At 37.7% G+C, this 20551-nt stretch overlaps 1 non-coding gene across 1 annotated transcript; it reads left to right on the forward strand.

Moving 5' to 3' along the window:
- Positions 1-495: 495 nt before the first annotated feature.
- Positions 496-601, forward strand: LOC141675779 (small nucleolar RNA R71). Its single transcript, XR_012556414.1, has one exon. It is a non-coding gene; the product is annotated as a small nucleolar RNA R71 (small nucleolar RNA).
- Positions 602-20551: the final 19950 nt, after the last annotated feature.

Here is a 20551-nt window from a genome sequence, read left to right on the forward strand (position 1 = left end):
TACTTTGCTCCAAACTGCTGATAAGGCTATTGCACATCATTCTGGTTGTTGTTCTAGCTGAAGTTAGGATGATTGTAGTTATTAGGATGATAAGTGGCAGGAACTGGTTGCTGTGACCTCTGAAAGTTGCTCACATACTGAGCTAATTCACTAGATATAGCACACTTCTCCGTCTCATGCGCACCTGCAGAAAGCTCACAGACACTAATGATCTGATTAACTCCATAATTAGCCAAAGAATCCACTTTCATCGTTAACGCCTTTAGCTGAGCCGCTACAGCAGTAGCTGTATCCACCTCCAGAATTCCTGCTACCTTGTCTTGAGGTAGTCTCTGAGTTGGATTCTAATATTCATTAGTAGCCATCAATTCAATTAGCTCATAAGCTTCATCATAGCTCTTAGCCCATAAGGCTCCACCTGATGCTGCATCGAGCATGGGTCTGGACTACGCTCCCAAACCATTATAAACGCAATTGATAATCATCCAATCAGGCATGCCATGATGAGGACACTTCCTAAGCATCTCCTTGTAGTGCTCCCAAACTTCACATAAAGATTCTCCCGATTGCTGCGCAAATTGAGTAAGAGCGTTCCTATTACAGCTGTCTTCGCCATAGGGAACAATTTAGTAAGAAACTTCTGAGCAAGATCCTCCCAAGTAGTGATAGAACCTGATGGTAGAGAATGAAACCAACACTTAGCTTTATCCCTCAGAGAGAATGGGAAAAGCCTCAGCTTCACAGCATCTTCAGAAATATTGTTGAACTTGAAAGTGTGCAGATCTCGATGAAATCTCTAATGTGCATGTTGGGATCTTCCGTTGGGGAACCCCCAAACTGGACTGAATTCTGCACCATCTGAATCATGCTAGACTTGATTTCAAAAGTATTAGCTGCGATGGCTGGTCTGACAATGCTAGACTAAATGTCATTGATCTTCGATTGTAAATAATCCATCAAAGCTTTCGGATTCACTGCTGGTTCTCCCATTGTAATGATAGCTTCTTCTACAACTTTCTCAACTTCTTCAAAAACATCTTCTACTACTTCTTCAACTACGTCCAGTGTTTCCTTACGAGATTGAGAATGCGTTCACATACACACTCTGTAGAGTACCTGAAAGACAAACAAAGTAACTAGTAAGTAAAATATTCGAGTCAGTAAACTTTAACGACCACTGATGTCAAGCACATAAAATAAAATTTAAACCGAAGTCCCCAGCAGCGGTACCAAAAACTTGTTCGCTGTAATTCAAACACGAAAATATACGCAAGTGTACGCGATCACAAGTAGTATAAGATATAAGTCAAGTTCGTTCTTACAGGCACTAGTTTAGGTTAAGTTCAAATTATGCACTTATGCAACAATATATGATTATCGTTCAATGCTAAGACATATAACAAATTGAGTTTTGATTTAACTAAGAGATTATACTAAATGACATTAACTATAAGAATTAAGATTGAATTACTTATATGAGAATAAACATGGGATTCCAACTTCATTAAATACTTCATTCAAAGTTTATGTCTTTTACCCTAGCATATGATGGTGATGACAACTAATCAGATAACACGGAATTAGTATACGCTAAATTTCATTATACATATACCCTACTATCAAACATCCACAAAAGAGATAAAAGTTGAATATACACCAATTATGCTTAGTCCCTTTATGTCTTTAAAGATTGAAAACATAATTGTTTAAGAGAAAGTTATCTATCGTGATTACATATGGCAAATAAGATGGTTAAAATTACCCACGAATTATGCATGTCAATTCATACATAAACCTTTGCTAGCATGGCAAGTTCTAAACCTCTATATTCACTGTCGCTTCATTAGAGATTAACAAACAATCTTAGATGTTAGCTACGCATCAAAGACGAATAAGCACAACCAAACTAGGAAATCGTAAATCACCACACACTAAAGATTTAGAACAATCAACTATTGAAATCCATAAGTAAATCCGCTAGAACCCTATGACAATGATTAGTTCATAATCGAACTCATCGTCACCATGGGTTCTAATAAAAACATAATATAAAATAATATAAGAGTACTAGGGTTTAAAGACAAATCGAAAACAAGCATAAAAATATCAACTATATTGAAGAATACAAGAGTCTTCTTCTCCGTAGATGTCTTGTGCTCTCTAGGTTTTCTCAATGTTCTCCCTTGGCTCCTTGTTATTAAAAATGAATTATTTTAGATATATATAGGCTTCTAGATGACCTGGGCTCGCGAAATATCACAATTGTACTCAAAACAAGATTCCGGGCCAGACACCTGGTGTGGCCGCCCCACACTCTACCCGGGCGCGCGCAACATCTGCTTCTCTGGCGCGGCCGCCCCGCATCTCCTCGCGGGCGCGCCTTTCCTCTATACTTTTCTGCATTTTTCTTGCTTTGGCTGTATTTTGAGTTCTGTTCATCAGAATTCGACGATTCAATAGTCCACGCGAAGCTATCGAGATGCTATTCAATATGAACATGGCCTAGGCTTCCAATTTTGATCTCCTTTCAGAATATTTCTTTGAGAAGCTCATTTATTCATCCAACTAATGCCTGTAATGAAATAACACAAAAATATATAAAAAATACCAATAACTTGAATCCAAAACACTAACTTAAGCCTGTAATGAAGCATTCCAAGTAGATATTCTCTAGTGAAGAAATGACTTGTCGATATCTCCAATCTTCATGTCTTCGATTTGGCTTGTCTATATCTCTGAGTTTTCTAGTAGCTTTTCTTGACTTTTCGATAAGTCGTTCTGGAGTTCTCGAATGACTTCTGTATAACACTTAATCTGTGACTTGTAGACTTCTTGACTTAGAATGTTTTTTACAAAACAGATTTATTCAACTCCAAGCTTCTTCACATTTTTTCTGAGGCATAATCTTCATGATCTTTTTCCAGAGTTAATTCTTAGGCTTGAGACTGTTTATATGAAAAATACTCCAGTCTAATATAATTACACTTTGACAGACTTAAGTGATATAATACAAGATGCAAACTTAAATTATCATACAACTTACTTAGGGTTGTCAATTCGACTTAGTCTTGTTATAGTACAGGCATGTCTTGCACAACAATCTCCCCCAATTTGTGAGAAGATTGCTTATCACAAATTCATGCCTGTTAACAAGACTAACCCCAAGCTACAATGAAAAATTAGACTAAAAATACAAGTTAACACAAACATAATATTTATACATTAGGTGATTTCTTTGAGTTCATCAGATACATACATCAGATAAAAGTCTCATCTCCTGTTTCTTCTCTAATGAGGTCCTTTAGGTGTATAAGAATTTGAAGTTCCTCTATGATTGGTGTTCCTCTTAAAGCTTCCACAAGTTTGAGTTTTTCATGTATTAAATAATAACTCAGTAAATCAATCCTAAATCTTGAGACTGTGTCAACTTTGACATTTAGAAATCTTCTATCCTTGGTAACCCTGCTCATCCCTTTTGCCTTGAGATCTTCAGATTTTTGAATGTACATTTCTAACTCCTCATCATACTTTCTCTTCCCCTCCTCATACTCAGCCTTGTTTCTTGCTCTCCTTTCTTTCCTTTCTACCAACCATTATGCTAAATTAGATCTCCATGCCTTAGTTGCAGTATCCTTATCCTTTAGTAAGCTTATTACTCTTTTGATTTCTGTGGGTGAAAAGGTGTCCATTAAGTTGCTGCCAAGAAATGTGAAGGATTCATCCTGATAGTAGATTCTTACTTCCCTTAGTGTTACAACCCATACTCTAACCATTTCTTCAGCTAATTGTTGAAAGTAGTCTTCATCTGAGATGCACCAGTTTAGAGGTAGAAAATCACTTTGATTGTAACAGTTCCAGATGGCCCTCTCAGTAACTTGCATTTTCTTAGGTTTTCTCCCAACAGACTTGTAGTAAATTTTGGTTGATGGATTGACAGAAGGCAGGTTTAATATTTTCTTGAGAAATGTTTTGGTTGAGGTAATTGGTATTTTCAGAAAGGTGTTAGCAGTTTGTTTGTACAAGAATTTAGGCTTTGAGGTAGGAGCTAGTTCAGTGTATGAGTTTGTTGGCTTAGAAGGTTGAGCTTGGTTAATTTAGATTTTTAGGGTTTGTTGTAGTTCTAAGCCATCTTGCTTTTCTTCCTTCTTCTTTCATCCCCTTTCTTCTTTTCATCTTCCTTTTTCTCATCCTTCTTCTTATCCTTGCTGCCAGTTGCTTTTGAAGATTGACTTGGAATTGAGCCAGAAGGTTTTTGTTTATCATCCTTCTGCTCATCATCATCCTTGTTATCTTTTAAATTGAATTGAGTGGATGGAAACATGGTATCAGTATTTACAAGATACCTTTCAAGTATTCTGATCATTTCTTCATCTTCAATTTTCTTATTCTTTTTATATTTCAAATCAGATTGAAGAGTCATGATCAGCCTCATATTCCCTCTTACACAGTTCTTGGGAACATTGAAGATTTTATTTTTCTTGGTCTGTGAGCAGATGTAGGACACCCCCTTTCTTGGATATAGATAGGCTTCAGGAAAAGCTGCTATATGTGCATTTTTAAGCTCATGAAGAAGCTGAGTATCCTCTGTGATGACTACAAGTACTCTGTGATGACTACATGTACTTTGTCAATCACAACATCTAGCTCAGATGCCCTTAGTGTTATGAGATTTGAAAGGGATACTTGAAGGCATCTATCCACACCACCATCATTAATATTGACAACAATCCTCTTCTGTAAGTAGTTCTCAACATTCACAACTGAAAGGAATATGTCCTAAGTCCAATCATGTATTAGGATTTAGGAATAACTTTTATGTAATCTGTTTTGATTTCATTGATATTAATAAAATACTTGTTTTGTTTTTATTACGGGCTCTATCTATTTAAGTGTTTAAATAAGATATACCATAGTTTAGAGTAAAGCTTTTATGGATTATGATGAGATCATAATAGTGAGACCTAAAAGATGATAACTCTAAACTTAAATAGTTCCTGGTCATAGGATTACTAACTGGTAATTAATAATCCGCAAAGATCGGTACATACTATGCTTGCTTCATTTTGAAGGATGTATGTTCTTATAGATATTTGTGTGGTGACACTATAGCTAGTATGTAGGTGCTTATTAGAGAATAAGTTCACTGAACATGACTCGCACAGCTGAACAACTGATGGAGTTCACTCACGTGTCAGCAGTTGTTCACATAGTGATAGTTGTACAAGTATCCTTAGACTTGAGGTCATCATAGTCATCTTGTGTACACTGAACTATGCTTTGGTTTAGTTCTTAGTCTCCAGGGACAATTATTAGGGCTTTACTGGGTATAGGAATTTGTACACGAAGATAGTGTATGATCAATAAAGGATCTACCCCTTCCAGTGAAGGAAGCGAATGTTCAAGGCTGATCCACTTATGCTAGTTCAGGAATCTCTGTCCAGAGTGAATGAAATTGGAAAGGAGTTTCTAATTTGCATAGAACTAAGCATAGTAAATGGTAAGCAAGTGATTAAATTAGATAGGCTTGACACGAGATCCATGCCTTGTATTTAATCAGGACATTGTAGGGTAGAAGGAGTTTATTGTACGATAACTATTCACTGAATAGGTTCTTGGTATTCTAAGCACTGAATTCGTATTATCCGGATAGTCGCGATATGCTGAGAAGTATCCCTCACGATGTAGAATAAATATGATTAATTAATTAATCATATTTAATAAATTAGAGAATTTATATAAATAATGATAAAATAGTTTTATTATTATTTATTTCTACTACCGGCTTAATATTGAACCTACAGGGTCACACCATAAAAAGAGAATGATTTAAAGGTGGAGGAATTAATTAATAATGGCTGATAATTATTTATTTATGAAATAAATAATTAGTTGGCAAATTTAATAATTGATTAAATTAGATTTAATTGATTATAAATTAATTAAGAAAAGTTCTTAATATTATTAATTAAGAATTTAATTTTTGGAAATTAAATCAAGAGAGAGAATTATTTCTAAAGTGTTTAGAAAAAGGATTAATAATTAAAAGGTGTTTTAATTATTAATGAGAATAATAAATGGGTTAATAATAATAATATTTTATGGGAAAATTTCAGCTGAAAATTTTGCCTATAAATATACTATTATAAACCCTATTTTTATTCTAACCCGAACCCAAATTTTTCAGAAAACCTAATTCTCTCCACCTCCTACTCCTCCTTAACGTCATTTTCTTGGTGGATACCGGTGGAGTGCTTCACGTTTGAGGAGCAGCTGCTAAAGATCTCCGATCGTTGCTTTTGGATCGCTATTAAAGGTTAGTAATTAATTCATATGTTTTAATCCCGATTTATATGCTTTTATTTGGATTTTATATGTGTAAAACTGTTTTACCATGCCTCCGCTGCGATATAAATCCATCAATGGTATCAGAGCTTAGGTTGTATGCATATAGATCTGTGGTAAAAATTTCAAAATTTTATGTGCTTGTATGAATTAATTATGATTTTTACAAGTTATATTATGGATTAATTTTGTCTGATGAGAAATCGTTTCTTAGAATAATTTTGAATGTTGTTCTGGGTTCTACAAGTGTTGTAGATCGTCTGGGTATTTTTTTCATAATTTTATGATGTATAGATTATTTATTATGAATTTTTGAAGATGTTGTAATTAAATTCGTAATTAAATAATCATATATATATATAAATTGTAAGTATGTATATATCTGTTGTTGCTGCTGTGGTGTAATGGTGGCACGGAAAAGAGAAAAGAACAAGTACGGCGCACGGAATTCCGTGCGAGAATTGTCAGGTGGCAAAAGTCGACACAGGAAGGAGGACCGCGCGTCTGCCGTGCGCGCGTGGGGTACACGCGCCCGTGTACCACGCGCGGCGCGTGGCGGACACGCGCTGGTCAACGTGCTGACGTCATCAGATGACGTCATGCTGACATCAGCGTAGGGTCGTAGGCGCGTGAAGCGCGTGGGGCGCGTGGGCGGTGTTCTGACACGCGTCTGACAGCGCGTGTGCGGGTAGCCACGCGTGGGGGACCTTGTTTCAGCGCGTGAGGGCGCGTGCCAGCTCAGAATTGGGCGTTTTTGGTGCCGTTGGATTTGTCTTTTCGAGACGCTTCTAATGGTATATTATATGATATTTTATGAAATTGTTTCGAACTGTTTATAGCTAACAGAAGTGTTTTAAAGCTATTTTTTGACTATTTTAATAGCTTTTAAATGCTTCATGTGATACATAGAGATGTATAACGCTTAGACCAATATGCTAGATGATGTAACATGCCTACCTTGATATTTATTCATGTTGATATATGTGATATATGCTTAGTTTATCATGCGATGATAGATTTAGGTGAACTTAAATGAACATAAGGCGCTTGTTAGACAATCTAGTATAGTGAAATTATTTCATAACCTTAATAATAATATTATGAATACAATCATGAGATTCTTGTGTTTATGAAATACGTAATTGAATATGAATTTTCAATATGAGAGAAAGGATGATTCTGTCAACAACAGATTTCTATCTGTAAGAAAGGGTTATTAAGTGACGCCTCTTGACAATGCTCCACCCGATCTGGGAATCATCTGATTATTGATTATTGATTTGAAATATATAATTTAAAAGGAAGAATCTCTTTATAATATGATTATAATTGTAACGTAATATAATCCCTCTAAAATTAAATAATATCAAGTAGTAATTGGCCAATGACACAACGGGCTTGTGTCGGTCATAACCTTCCAACATGATAGAAAAGTAGTTCTTATTTTTGAATCATTGTCGGTTCATGCTACAGCCGAGGGCTTTGATTTCGAAATAAGAAATACTTGTCTATTACATAAAGATATATACATTGAATTAGAATCTAAAGGTCGGTACGTGCCACAGCCGTGGGCCGTTGGGGACTGATTCAATTGTACGGAATGTTGGGTTAGACTTGACTTAGAATATTGAGTTTGTCGTGCCACAGCCGTGACTCAATTATTCAAGAGGCTAAAGTTTGATTAGGGAATAACATAAGATGTAATTGACAAGAGTTGTCTGCCTATTGAACATTACATGGCGGTTCGTGCAATAGCTGGGGTTGTGTAATGGAATGTAGGATCCCTATTCCCACTAGCATTATGAATGCTTAATTTTTTCACGTAGGGGGTTGAATAACTTAGATAAACTAGTGGGAGCCACTTATGAATAAAGACCCGATTCATATAGTGTTTTAAAATGAAATCGAATATTTGCTAAGTGTTGTTATGTGTTTATCATTTACAGATTTACAATATACATTATGTCTTCTGCACTATCACTCAGGAGCATACTGGATGCTCACAAGTTGACTGGTCCTAATTATGCTGACTGGCTTCGAAACTTGAGAATTTTTCTCAGGATTGAGAAGCTGGAATACGTGATTGACTCACCTAAGCCTACTGAACCTGCTATTGATGCACATAATGATGAACATGTTGTGTATCGTAAATGGGTAGATGATGCAAATGTTGCTCAATGCATCATGCTAGCTTCCATGAATATTGAGCTACAGAAGCAACATGAGCATATGGATGCTCACACTATCCTCATGCATCTACAAGAGTTGTATGATGTGGCAGGAAGGACAACTCGATATGAGATATCGAAGGAGCTGTTCGGTTGTAGGATGTCTGAGGGATCATCTGTGAATGACCATGTACTTAAGATGATCAATTTGATTGAACGTCTTGGACAACTTGGTTTTGCCATGGATGGGGAGCTGAGCCAAGACTTGGTCTTGCAATCGCTTCCGAGTTCGTTCTCACAGTTTGTTGTGAACTTTCACATGAATAAGTTGGATGTCAGCCTGCCTGAACTCCACAACATGTTGAAGATTGCGGAATCGAATTTTCCCCTAAGAAGAGTTCGGTTCTTCTAATTGGTGAAGGTTCCAATCCTAAGAAAAGGAAGAGGAACCCTTCCAAGAAGAAGAAAGTAGGTGAGAAAATGCCGGTTCCACCAAAAGCTGAAGACCCCAAGAGCAAAGTTGTTTGCTTTCACTGTAACAAGGTGGGGCACTGGAAGAGGAACTGCAAGGTTTACCTTGCGGAATTGAAGAAGAAGAAGGGTAGTGAGACTACCGCTTCTGATTCAGGTATGTTCATGATAGAAGTGAATATGTCATTAAATCAAATTTCTACTTGGGTATTAGATACCGCCTGTGGTTCTCATATCTGCAATTTGTTGCAAGGACTAAGGAGAAGTAGGACTCTTGAGGAAGAGGAGGTGATTCTACTGATGGGAAATGGAGCAAGAGTTGCTGCTGAAGATGTAGAATCATTTCATTTACATATGCCTACGGGCAACACTATTGTTTTAAATAATTGTTATTTTGTTCCCTCAATTGTGAGGAATATTATTTCTATTCCCATGTTAGACTTGGCTGGATTTTCATTTATTATTGAGAATAATGAATGTTCTATTCTTAGAGATAATATTCTTTATGGACGTGGTACTTTAAATAATGGTCTGTATAAATATGACATAATTTACTTCAGATTGAACAAACTAATAAAAGAAAAGGGATGATGAAAATCTCTGTCACGCCCCTAACTTGAACAGCAAAATAAATATAGCTATTTCAAAATTTTAAAAGAAATAACACAACCAAATCCAAGATCTTACAGTTTAGGGTTTGGAATAGCCCAACACTACCAACTATTACATCTGATTTTGAATACCGAGTCCTCACACAAACTACTATAACTTATTCTATCTGAGCTCGAACATAAGCATCAGCATCACAGGTATTACGGGCAGTCTGCTTGAATCTAACGATAGCTGCTAGCTGTAATATCAGGGTAAAGCAAGAAGTGAGCCAAATGCTCAACAAGTGCTAACAGTACGACATAAAACATAAATCGAGATATACATTAAAGAATGATAATGGAAAGACATAACCAATGATAACGAGGGATAAAACTGTGAGTGATGACATCATTTTTACTTGTATCAAAACAATTTCAAAATCATGTCTTAATCAAAATCATTTTATGACGCTACAGATTACAGCCGGTGATCAGCCGCGAAGTAATCCCGAACCTCGCTGGGTTCTAAAATATTAATGGGAATCCCTAGGCAACTTTTAAGCCTAATATAAGTGTGGAAAGGACTCGCGTCTCAGTCCAGATCCACCATTCAAAGAAAACATTTATCCCCCTTTGGGACTGAAAAACCCACATTTTATTTATTTCAAAAACTGATGCCGAATTATGACAAAATCTCTTTTTACAATAAACATCTTTATCAAGGGATTATAGATCAACTCGAAACACGGGGAAATGGTGCTAACTCCCAGAGCCATGAATCACAAAACTAAACTCTATTAGGGTAACTGAATGGTTTTCATATATCAAAGTTTGGACAAGGGAATTTAGTGAGGCTATTGGATATCATGAAAGGAAGTGCCAAATTGGGCTTAAAGCAATGGTTTCTCATCAAGGTTAAAGTGCTGGATCATCAAGAATGTAAGCTTCATGAATATTAAGGGTGTTAAGGTATGAAGAAATGATTTTTAGCTCAGGATATATCAGAATTGTCAAGCTTTAGGATAAAAAAGAAGGGTATCAATCAATGAGGGATCACTTTGATAAGTGTCTGACTTTCAGGGTTCAAGGTAAGGTTCTATAGGGGTTCTATCAGGATGAGATATCAATACTTAGGAATCATGTTAATCAAGAGAATCAACTAAGAGTGGTAACTACCCTTTATTTTATCATGGCATTCAAATTACTTTAGTATACTATCATGAATAAGACTTTTGAACTACTTGCATTACGTACTCGAGGGTTCATGGCATTTCAAAGATAAGCATAAGATACGCTTGATTTAAATATAACAACATGACTCAGGATAGTTGCAGCAATGTATGAACCATTAGCAGTAAATACGAAGGTCAAGTTGATTCACTTGCCTTGAGAAAGGCTGGTCTGGTCTGACTGGTAGGAGCAACTGGAGCTTCACTCGACCTTTAATGCAAGTTTTCCCCGTCTCGAGATCCTACATAAATAATAATAATCCTCATTATAATATATTCTTACCATCTTAACCTATTTACAACTCGAAATTTAACACGGATGTCACTTAGGCCTATACGCACTTAATTTATATTCACTTTTAAATTACAATTGTACACACATAGCCACATATTCTCATATCATATATTAATACCAAATAACACCATATATACCATAATGCAACACTAGGCTTGGATGGTCTCGACTCACAACGCAAGTCACTTGGTCACTAAAAGTCTTCTAATTTTGGCTTCCTAACTCGATGTGCCTTTCCTAAACTATCCAAAACCTATTGACCCTCACTTGTGCCTTTTTCACTACTAACCTTATACTATCTTACAACTATGGTGGTCGACCTAATGCTCACTCCTAAGTGTTCTAAAACTATGCGATAAGTGAAAGTGCTCACTGGTGCAAATTTCAGAATGACAATTATGGTTTCTTGAGTGCATTAGACACTCTTAAACTACAACTAATGGCATCTCACAAACTTGATGTGGCTCAAGGGCCTGGCTTGGGCCTTCTTGGGCCTAAGCTAAAAGTCCAAGGTTCCCCTGTTTTTCTGGGCAGAAAATGCCCTGACTTGAATTAACTTGCGACACATGTTTCTAACTCATATCTTATGAAATATGGTTGGAAAAACTTATCTGACACTCCCTCTAACTAAGGCCCAACAGGGCCTAATGAGGGCCTACCCATGACATGGTCAAATCTCCCTATTTCTAAGTTGCAACAAAACTGTCCCCTGCTGGACAAATTTTGTTATTCTACTTGTGCACCTAACCAAATGACATGCAAACCTCCAACCAACTCCTAAAACCTTTTATATACTCCCAATACTAACTTCTGGTGGCTTGGGCCTCAAAGTGCACATCAATGACATGGTCAAAACTCACTCTAAACCTCAGGGTTCTAAACTGATTTTCTGCAGAAACTATAACTCTCCTTTCTCCAAGGTTTTGACTTGACAAACTCAACTACCAACAACCCAATACTCAAACCAAGACTTAAACATGGTAATCTACAGAACTAAATCCCTTATTCTCAAAATAACCTTGGGTGAGATCATCCTTACCTAGGGTACAATTATGGCAAAACAAAAGAAACTACACTTCACAACTCACAAATCTTCATGCTTTTGAAACAACAAGATATGCATTTTTATAAAAGATAACCACGAATTATTACCATGCAACAAGAAGCATAAATCAATATTAACACATTATTCCTACTGAAATTAAGGCTCACTAACAAAATCTTTCCAAATGATCAAAATCTTATAACATTCTAAGAGAAATTCACATGCATGCATGTCTTCGGATTTTGCAAACCAAAACAACACATTTTCTACATATATTCTATCATAAAATTGACATGCAAGCCTAGCATAAGCTATACCTAGATGATCACTTAGCATGCAAAGAGTTTTATCAAATTTTCACCATAAAATTCAAGTCATTATCACAAAAACATGCAAAAATTGATTTAAGCAACAAGAATAGTCTTAAGGACCATTCATTCGGCTCCCATATGGTCATGGCCGAATGAAATGGATGGGAATGGCCATTTAATCATCAAGAGTTTCCCTCTCAAGACTTGGCACTTCTCCATTCCTTATAGTCCTCTCAAAAATAACCCTAAACTCACAAGAATCAAGGTTGTACTTTGAGTTTCAACTAGAACCTTAACATGCAACTTCAGAACTTAAACTTTCTATTCAAAACTCTTTGAAATATGAATGATCATGGTATGGGAAATAACATTTACTTGTATAAAGAGTAGAAGCTTGGTTGAGGAATGAAGAAAAATGGGGAGGGGTGGTTCTCGGCTAAAAGCCGAGAGTGAGGGGGGAAAGAGGGCCGAGAGGAGGGAGAAGGGAGGGAGGAGAGAGTGAGGTGTGGGTGGAGTATGAAAATGATCATGACACTTTTCTTGTTTTATGGTATTTGATTTGACAAAATTTGAGTGGAAAGGAGAATTGACAAGACTATCCCTCCACTTATACTTGGTTCATTTTACATGCAAGGGTAAAGAAGGAAATTGGCTAGAAAAATAAGAGTTAGTGGGGTTGGAATTGTCCTCTTTATCCTTGAAAAGAATGAGAGGGTGGTTTGCATGCAAGGGCTTTCTTGTAATTTGCTAAATATGACAACTAAAATTTATAATGATTTATTTTTATAAAATAAAATACAAGTTCAAAAATTATAAAATTTATACCATAAAATAACTTGGATTTTTAGAGACTTTATAAAATCATTTTCAAAATTTATGAACAAAATACCTTTTAAAAGAAAATTTTTCCAAGGCTTAGAATATTCCTTATAAATCAAAAATAAAGCAATTAAATAAACTCTTGCTTTGAAAAATCATATACTACATAAAGCAAATTTATAATGCAGAAATTTTTTACTCACACCAACGTACAATCATTGAATATATTTTCATTCGGCTTTAATATTATACCAAATCCACAAATAATATTACATAAAATGTCGGTCGTAAAATCCTCTCCCCCTTAAGGGATTCTGTCCCCAGAATCTAAGAGAACAGATGAGGATACCGGGAACACATATCAGACTCTAACTCCCAAGTCGATTCTTCGACCTTAGGGTTCCTCCAAAGTACTTTCACTAACTTTACCGACTTATTCCTAAGACTCTTTACTTGCCAGTCGAGTATTTTGACAGGTTGCTCCACAAATGACAGGTCTGCCTGAATTTCTACAGGTTCATATTCTATCACATGGCTAGCGTCAGGATTATACTTCTTAAGCAACGACACATGGAACACATTATGCACATGCTGATACTGAGGTGGTAAGGCCAACTCATAGGCCACCTTTCCCACTTGACTCAATATTTAAAAAGGACCTATGTATCTAGGTGCTAACTTCCCTTTCTTGCCAAATCTAAACAACCCTTTTCTAGGTGACACCTTCAGCAACATAGCTTCGCCAATTTGGAATTGAACATCCTTACGTGCTGGATCCGCATACTTCCTCTGTCTATCTTGAGCAGCAAGCAACCTTTTTTGAATTAACTTGACTGAATCATGCAACTGTTGTACCAATTTCGTGCCGAGAATTCTTCCTTCTCCTACTTCATCCCAACTTGTTGGTGATCTACATTTTTGCCCGTACAAAGCTTCTTATGGTGGCATGCCGATACTGGAATGATAGCTATTGTTGTAAGAGAATTCAATCAACGGCAAATGGTCATCCCAACTTCCTGCAAAATCGATTGCACAACTGCGCAACATGTCTTCGATTGTTTGAATTATCCTTTCGCTCTGACCATCAGTATGCGGGTGGTATGCCGTGCTCATATTCAACTTCGTGCCAAGGCATTCCTGAAATTGCTTCCAGAATCTCGAGTTAAATCGGGGATCTCTGTCTGAAACTATTGATACGGGTACTCCATGCCTCAGTACGATTTCGCACACGTACAGATGAACCAATTTGTCCAATGACGACTTCTCGTTTATTGGAAGGAAATGCGCCGACTTTGTAAGACGATCAATTATAACCCATATTGCGTCATGCCCGGATTTTATTCACGGTAGTCCTACTATAAAGTCCATAGCGATATTTTCCCATTTCCATTCTGGAATCTTCAGGGGCTGAATTAATCCGCTTGGTCGTTGATGTTCTGCCTTCACCTTCTGACAAGTATAACACTTCGCAACCCATTCTGCCACGTCTCGCTTCATATTTGGCCACCAAAAGTTCTTCTTTAAGTCTCGATACATCTTGGTGCTTCCCGGGTGGATTGAAAATTTCGAATTGTGGGCTTCATGGAGGATCTCATTCTTTAATTCAGGTACATGAGGAATCCATATTCTGGAAGAGAACCTTAGTATCCCTTGCTCATCCCTTCGAGTATTAATCTCCTCTCCAGATAACTGATTCTTCTCTTTCTCCATTACTTCTTCTTGACATTTCTTTATCTTTTCTACTAGTGTTGGCTGAAAGGTCATTGTACAACAAACTTCCTCAGCTTTTTCGCAAGCACAAAGTTCCAGTTCAAATCTCTCGATTTCTTCAGATATCTCTTTTGATGTTATCATCATATTCAGTCTCTCCTTCCTACTCAGAGCATCGGCCACAACATTCGCCTTTCCAGGATGGTAATTTATCGAACAGTCATAGTCCTTGATCAATTCCAGCCATCTCCTCTACCTCATATTGAGCTCTTTCTGAGTAAAAATGTACTTTAAACTCTTGTGATCCGTGTAGATTTCACACTTCTCTACGTAGAGGTAATGTCTCCAAATCTTAAGTGCGAACACTATGGCGGCTAGTTCCAAGTCATGCGTCGGGTACTTTAACTCATGCGGTTTTAATTGTCTTGACGCATATGCGATCACTTTACTGTGTTGCATCAACACACAACCCAAACCCTTATGTGAAGCGTCACTGAAAATTACAAAGTTCCCTTAATCGTCTGGAAGTACCAACACCGGAGCTGTTACCAACTTCTGCTTCAACTCTTGAAAGTTATCCTCACATTCTGCACTCCATTCAAACTTTTGATTCTTTCTGGTTAACTTGGTCAATGGCGTGGCGATCTTCGAGAAATCCTTGACGAATCTTCTATAGTATCCGGCCAATCCTAGAAAACTTCGCACTTCCGTATGAGTCTTTGGCCTCTCCCAACTCATAACTGCCTCAATCTTTGCCGGATCCACTTTAACTCCTTCATTTCCAATGACATGCCCCAAAAATTGAACTTCCTTTAACCAAAACTCACATTTGGTAAACTTGGCATACAACTTCTCTTGACGAAGTATTTCCAATGCTATCCAGAGGTGCTGCTTATGTTCTTCTTCCGACTTAGAATAAATAAGGATGTCATCAATGAATACCACGACAAATTTGTCCAAATACTTCTTAAATACCCGATTCATCAGATCCATAAATGCGGCCGGAGCGTTGGTCAATCCAAACGGCATTACTAGGAATTCATAATGCCCATATCTGGTCCTGAATGCGGTCTTGGGAATATCTTCTTCTTTGATCTTTAATTGATGGTATCCCGATCTCAAGTCAATCTTCGAAAAGCATTTTGCTCCCTTCAACTGATCAAAAAGGTCATCTATTCTTGGTAGCGGGTAGCGGTTCTTGATCGTTACCTTATTCAACTCCCGATAGTCTATGCATAATCGCATACTCCCGTCTTTCTTCTTTACAAACAGAACGGGTGCTCCCCATGGCGACGTACTTGGTCGTATCACTCCCTTATCCAACAATTCTTGTAGCTGGCTTGCCAACTCTTTCATTTCTGCTGGTGCCATCCTATATGGGGCCTTTAAAACTAGTTCCGTGCCTGGAGCAAGGTTAATCTCGAACTCGATTTGTCGATCTGGTGGTAAGTCTGGTAGTTCGTCGGGAAACACATCTGGGAACTCGTTAACTACAGGGATATCTTCCATACTGGGGCTGCATTTTTCCGAATCCACTACATAAGCTAGGAACGTCTCACAACCTTTTCTAAGTAGCTTCTTAGCCTGAACAATTGTAAGAAATAGTTGCTCTTGCCTCTGCCCCTTAAATACTGCATTCTCTCCACTCTTCGTCTTTAAATACACTTTCTTGGTCTTACAATTAATCTGAGCGTTATTCTCTCCTAACCAATCCATTCCTAAAATTATGTCAAACTCTCCCAACTTGAAGAGTATTAAGTCGGCTGAAAACTTATACCCCGAAATATCGATCTCACACTTTGGACAAAATTGATTCACAGGAATCTTCTCTTAGTTCGCAATTACCATATTTACTACCTCACTCATAATCATTTTATCACATTGGAGCTTATCAACAAAAGTTTCTGATATGAAAGATCTTTTTGCTCCCGAATCAATCGATACTTTAGCTTTGACATTATTGAGTAAAAGTGTACCTGCTATCACCTCCGAATTCTGAACAGCATCCTTCATCTTCAGATCAAATGTCCTTGTTGTTGCTTGCGGGGTTGGTGTAGGTGGTGGAGGTAATGCCAATACCTCGGCTGGCACGCTTGCACTAGTACTTGCCACATTCATCAGAGCTTTGACTGGTCCGGTTGCCTTGCACTCCCTAGCTATGTGTCCAGTCTTCCCACACTTGTAACACGTAACTCCTGGCTTCGACATCTTGCACTCATTCGCCAAATGTCCCTTCTGATTGCACCTATAGCATGTCATGCTCAGCTTATTACACACTCCGGGTTGCCTTCTTCCACAGTGCTTGCATTCTGGCCTCTGGAACCTGTTTTCTCCAACTTGCCTTTGGCTTGCCTGATTATTCCCCTTCGATTCTTGCCTTTTACCCAAATTTCCTTTTTTTGAAAATTTCCGCCCTTCTGGAAACCAATCCTCTTTACATTCCGATCTTGTGAACTTCCTGCTTCAGACTTTTCTCCATGAAATGGAACCTTCCTCTTCTTGTTATCCCTCTCTTTCCTTGATTGCATCCCATTATTCTCAATCAGAGCAGCTTTCTGTACTACTCCCGCATAAGTTTCAAGCTCAAACATAGCCACTCTATCTCTGATCCAAGGCTCCAATCCTTGCTGAAATTTCTTTGCTTTTTCCTCCTCAGTGCTGGTATACTTTGTCACAAACCTTGACAACTCAGTGAACTTCTTCTCATACTCCAATACAGTCATGTTCCCTTGCTTCAACTCAAGAAATTTTAGCTCCATCTGATTCTGCATGTACTTAGGGTAATACTTGTCCAGAAATAACTTCTTAAATCTCTCCCAAGAAACCTGCTGAGTGACTTCCATAGCTTTTACTGATTCCCACCAATAGATGACTTCTCCCTTCAAGAAGTAAGTAGCATACGGCGTCTTCTGATCGTCTCCTAACTGTACCAACTCAAAATCCCTTTCCATCTCCTTGATCCATATGTTAGCTATCACTGGATCAGTGGTATCATGAAATGCAGGTGGATTCACATTCTGAAAAGCCTTGAAAGTAACAATTTGTCTAGGTGGTACTGGTGGTTCAGGTGGTTGGTGTGGTTCACGGTCATCTTAGTTTTCAATTCGTTGTTGAAGAGTTAGTTGTTGTTGAGCTATAGCATTGGTCTACTGTTGCAAAGTTTCCAGTAGTCGAAGAATATTTGGGTCTGTGGTGGATGTGGTTGTTGGGTTCTTCTTTTTGGGAGGCATGATCCTGAAATAAGAGTTGTGTCAAAACAGATATGAATGATAAAATGATTCGAGGGTATCGCATTGCATTCTTATTTTACATATGGGGTCAAGTTTCCAAATTAAGCAGATATGATGATAAAAACGTAAAATAACAGTTGAGAGCAAATGGAACAATAGCACATAATTATTGAAATTTTAAAGGTCACAATACATAGGATTAGGACAAATTCTGATTCTAGGAATAACAGGCTTATTTAAAGGAAACAACGGAAACAACTGGGGATTCCACAGAGTCTGATGGTACAACAACATGAAAGGTAAATGGAAAGAACTAAGGCTCCACTCCATCTGAACGGGGCTTGGTAGTCTTTTCCTCTCGAAGCGTCTTCACAATGCTCTGGAGCTCATCCACCACCATCTGAATGACATACTGACTGCTGCGGTCCCGGTGCGCTGGCATCTCCTCAAGCTTAGTGTTGACGTACTGAACCAAGGTCTCAAGTCTCGCAGTCATCTGCTCCTTGGGCTTCCCTTCGTAGTTTCGGCTGTCCGGATACACGTTCTTCAGTCGGTCTATCAGTCGGTCGTACTTGCCCTGAAGCATGTCAAACTCGCGCCTCAACTCAGCATACACTGTGAAAGCAATAGTGTCGTCCGAACCAGAGGATGACGAGGAATGCGCCCTTTGCTGACAACCAATAAGAGGAGTATTAATAATAAATTTACTTATCCTACTCTCTCGCATATTATCTATATCCTACACACATAACCTATAACCTATTTGGGCTGTCCAGGGACTCTAAACCATAGCTCTGATACCAAAACCTGTCACGCCCCCAACTCGAACAGCAAAATAAATATAGCTATTACAAAATTTTAAAAGAAATAACACAACCAAATCCAAGATCTTACAGTTTAGGGTTTGGAACAGCCCAACACTACCAACTATTACATCTGATTTTGAATACCGAGTCCTCACACAAACTACTATAACTTATTCTACCTGAGCTCGAACATAAGCATCAGCATCACAGGTCTTACGGGCAGTCTGCTTGAATCTAACCATAGCTGCTAGCTGTAATATCAGGGTAAAGCAAGAAGTGAGCCAAATGCTCAACAAGTGCTAACAGTACGACACAAAACATAAATCGAGATATATATTAAAGAATGACAATGGAAAGACATAACCAATGATAACGAGGGATAAAACTGTGAGTGATGGCATCATTTTTACTTGTATCAAAACAATTTCAAAATCATGTCTTAATCAAAATCATTTTATGACGCTACGGATTACAGCCGGTGATCAGCCGCGAAGTAATCCCGAACCTCGCTGGGTTCTAAAACATTAATGGGAATCCCTAGGCAACTTTTAAGCCTAATATAGGTGTGGAAAGGACTCGCGTCTCAGTCCAGATCCACCATTCAAAGAAAACATTTATCCCCCTTTGGGACTGAAAAACCCACATTTTATTTATTTCAAAAACTGATGCCGAATTATGACAAAATCTCTTTTTACGATAAACATCTTTATCACGGGATTATAGATCAACTCGAAACACGGGGAAATGGTGCTAACTCCCAGAGCCATGAATCACAAAACTAAACTCTATTAGGGTAACTGAATGGTTTTCATATATCAAAGTTTGGACAAGGGAATTTAGTGAGGCTATTGGATATCATGAAAGGAAGTGCCAAATTGGGCTTAAAGCAATGGTTTCTCATCAAGGTTAAAGTGCTGGATCATCAAGAATGTAAGCTTCATGAATATTAAGGGTGTTAAGGTATGAAGAAATGATTTTTAGCTCAGGATATATCAGAATTGTCAAGCTTTAGGATAAGAAAGAAGGGTATCAATCAATGAGGGATCACTTTGATAAGTGTCTGACTTTCAGGGTTCAAGGTAAGGTTCTATAGGGGTTCAAGTATCAGGATGAGATATCAATACTTAGGAATCATGTTAATCAAGAGAATCAACTAAGAGTGGTAACTACCCTTTCTTTTATCATGGCATTCAAATTACTTTAGTATACTATCATGAATAACACTTTTGAACTACTTGCATTACGTACTCGAGGGTTCATGGCATTTCAAAGATAAGCATAAGATACGCTTGATTTAAATATAACAACATGACTCAGGATAGTTGCAGCAATGTATGAACCATTAGCAGTAAATACGAAGGTCAAGTTGATTCACTTGCCTTGAGAAAGGCTGGTCTGGTCTGACTGGTAGGAGCAACTGGAGCTTCACTCGACCTTTATGGTAAGTTTTCCCCCGTCTCGAGATCCTACATAAATAATAATAATCCTCATTATAATATATTCTTACCATCTTAACCTATTTACAACTCGAAATT

Source organism: Apium graveolens, chromosome 7 (genome assembly GCF_009905375.1).
Source record: "Apium graveolens cultivar Ventura chromosome 7, ASM990537v1, whole genome shotgun sequence".
Taxonomy (NCBI): Eukaryota; Viridiplantae; Streptophyta; class Magnoliopsida; order Apiales; family Apiaceae; genus Apium; species Apium graveolens.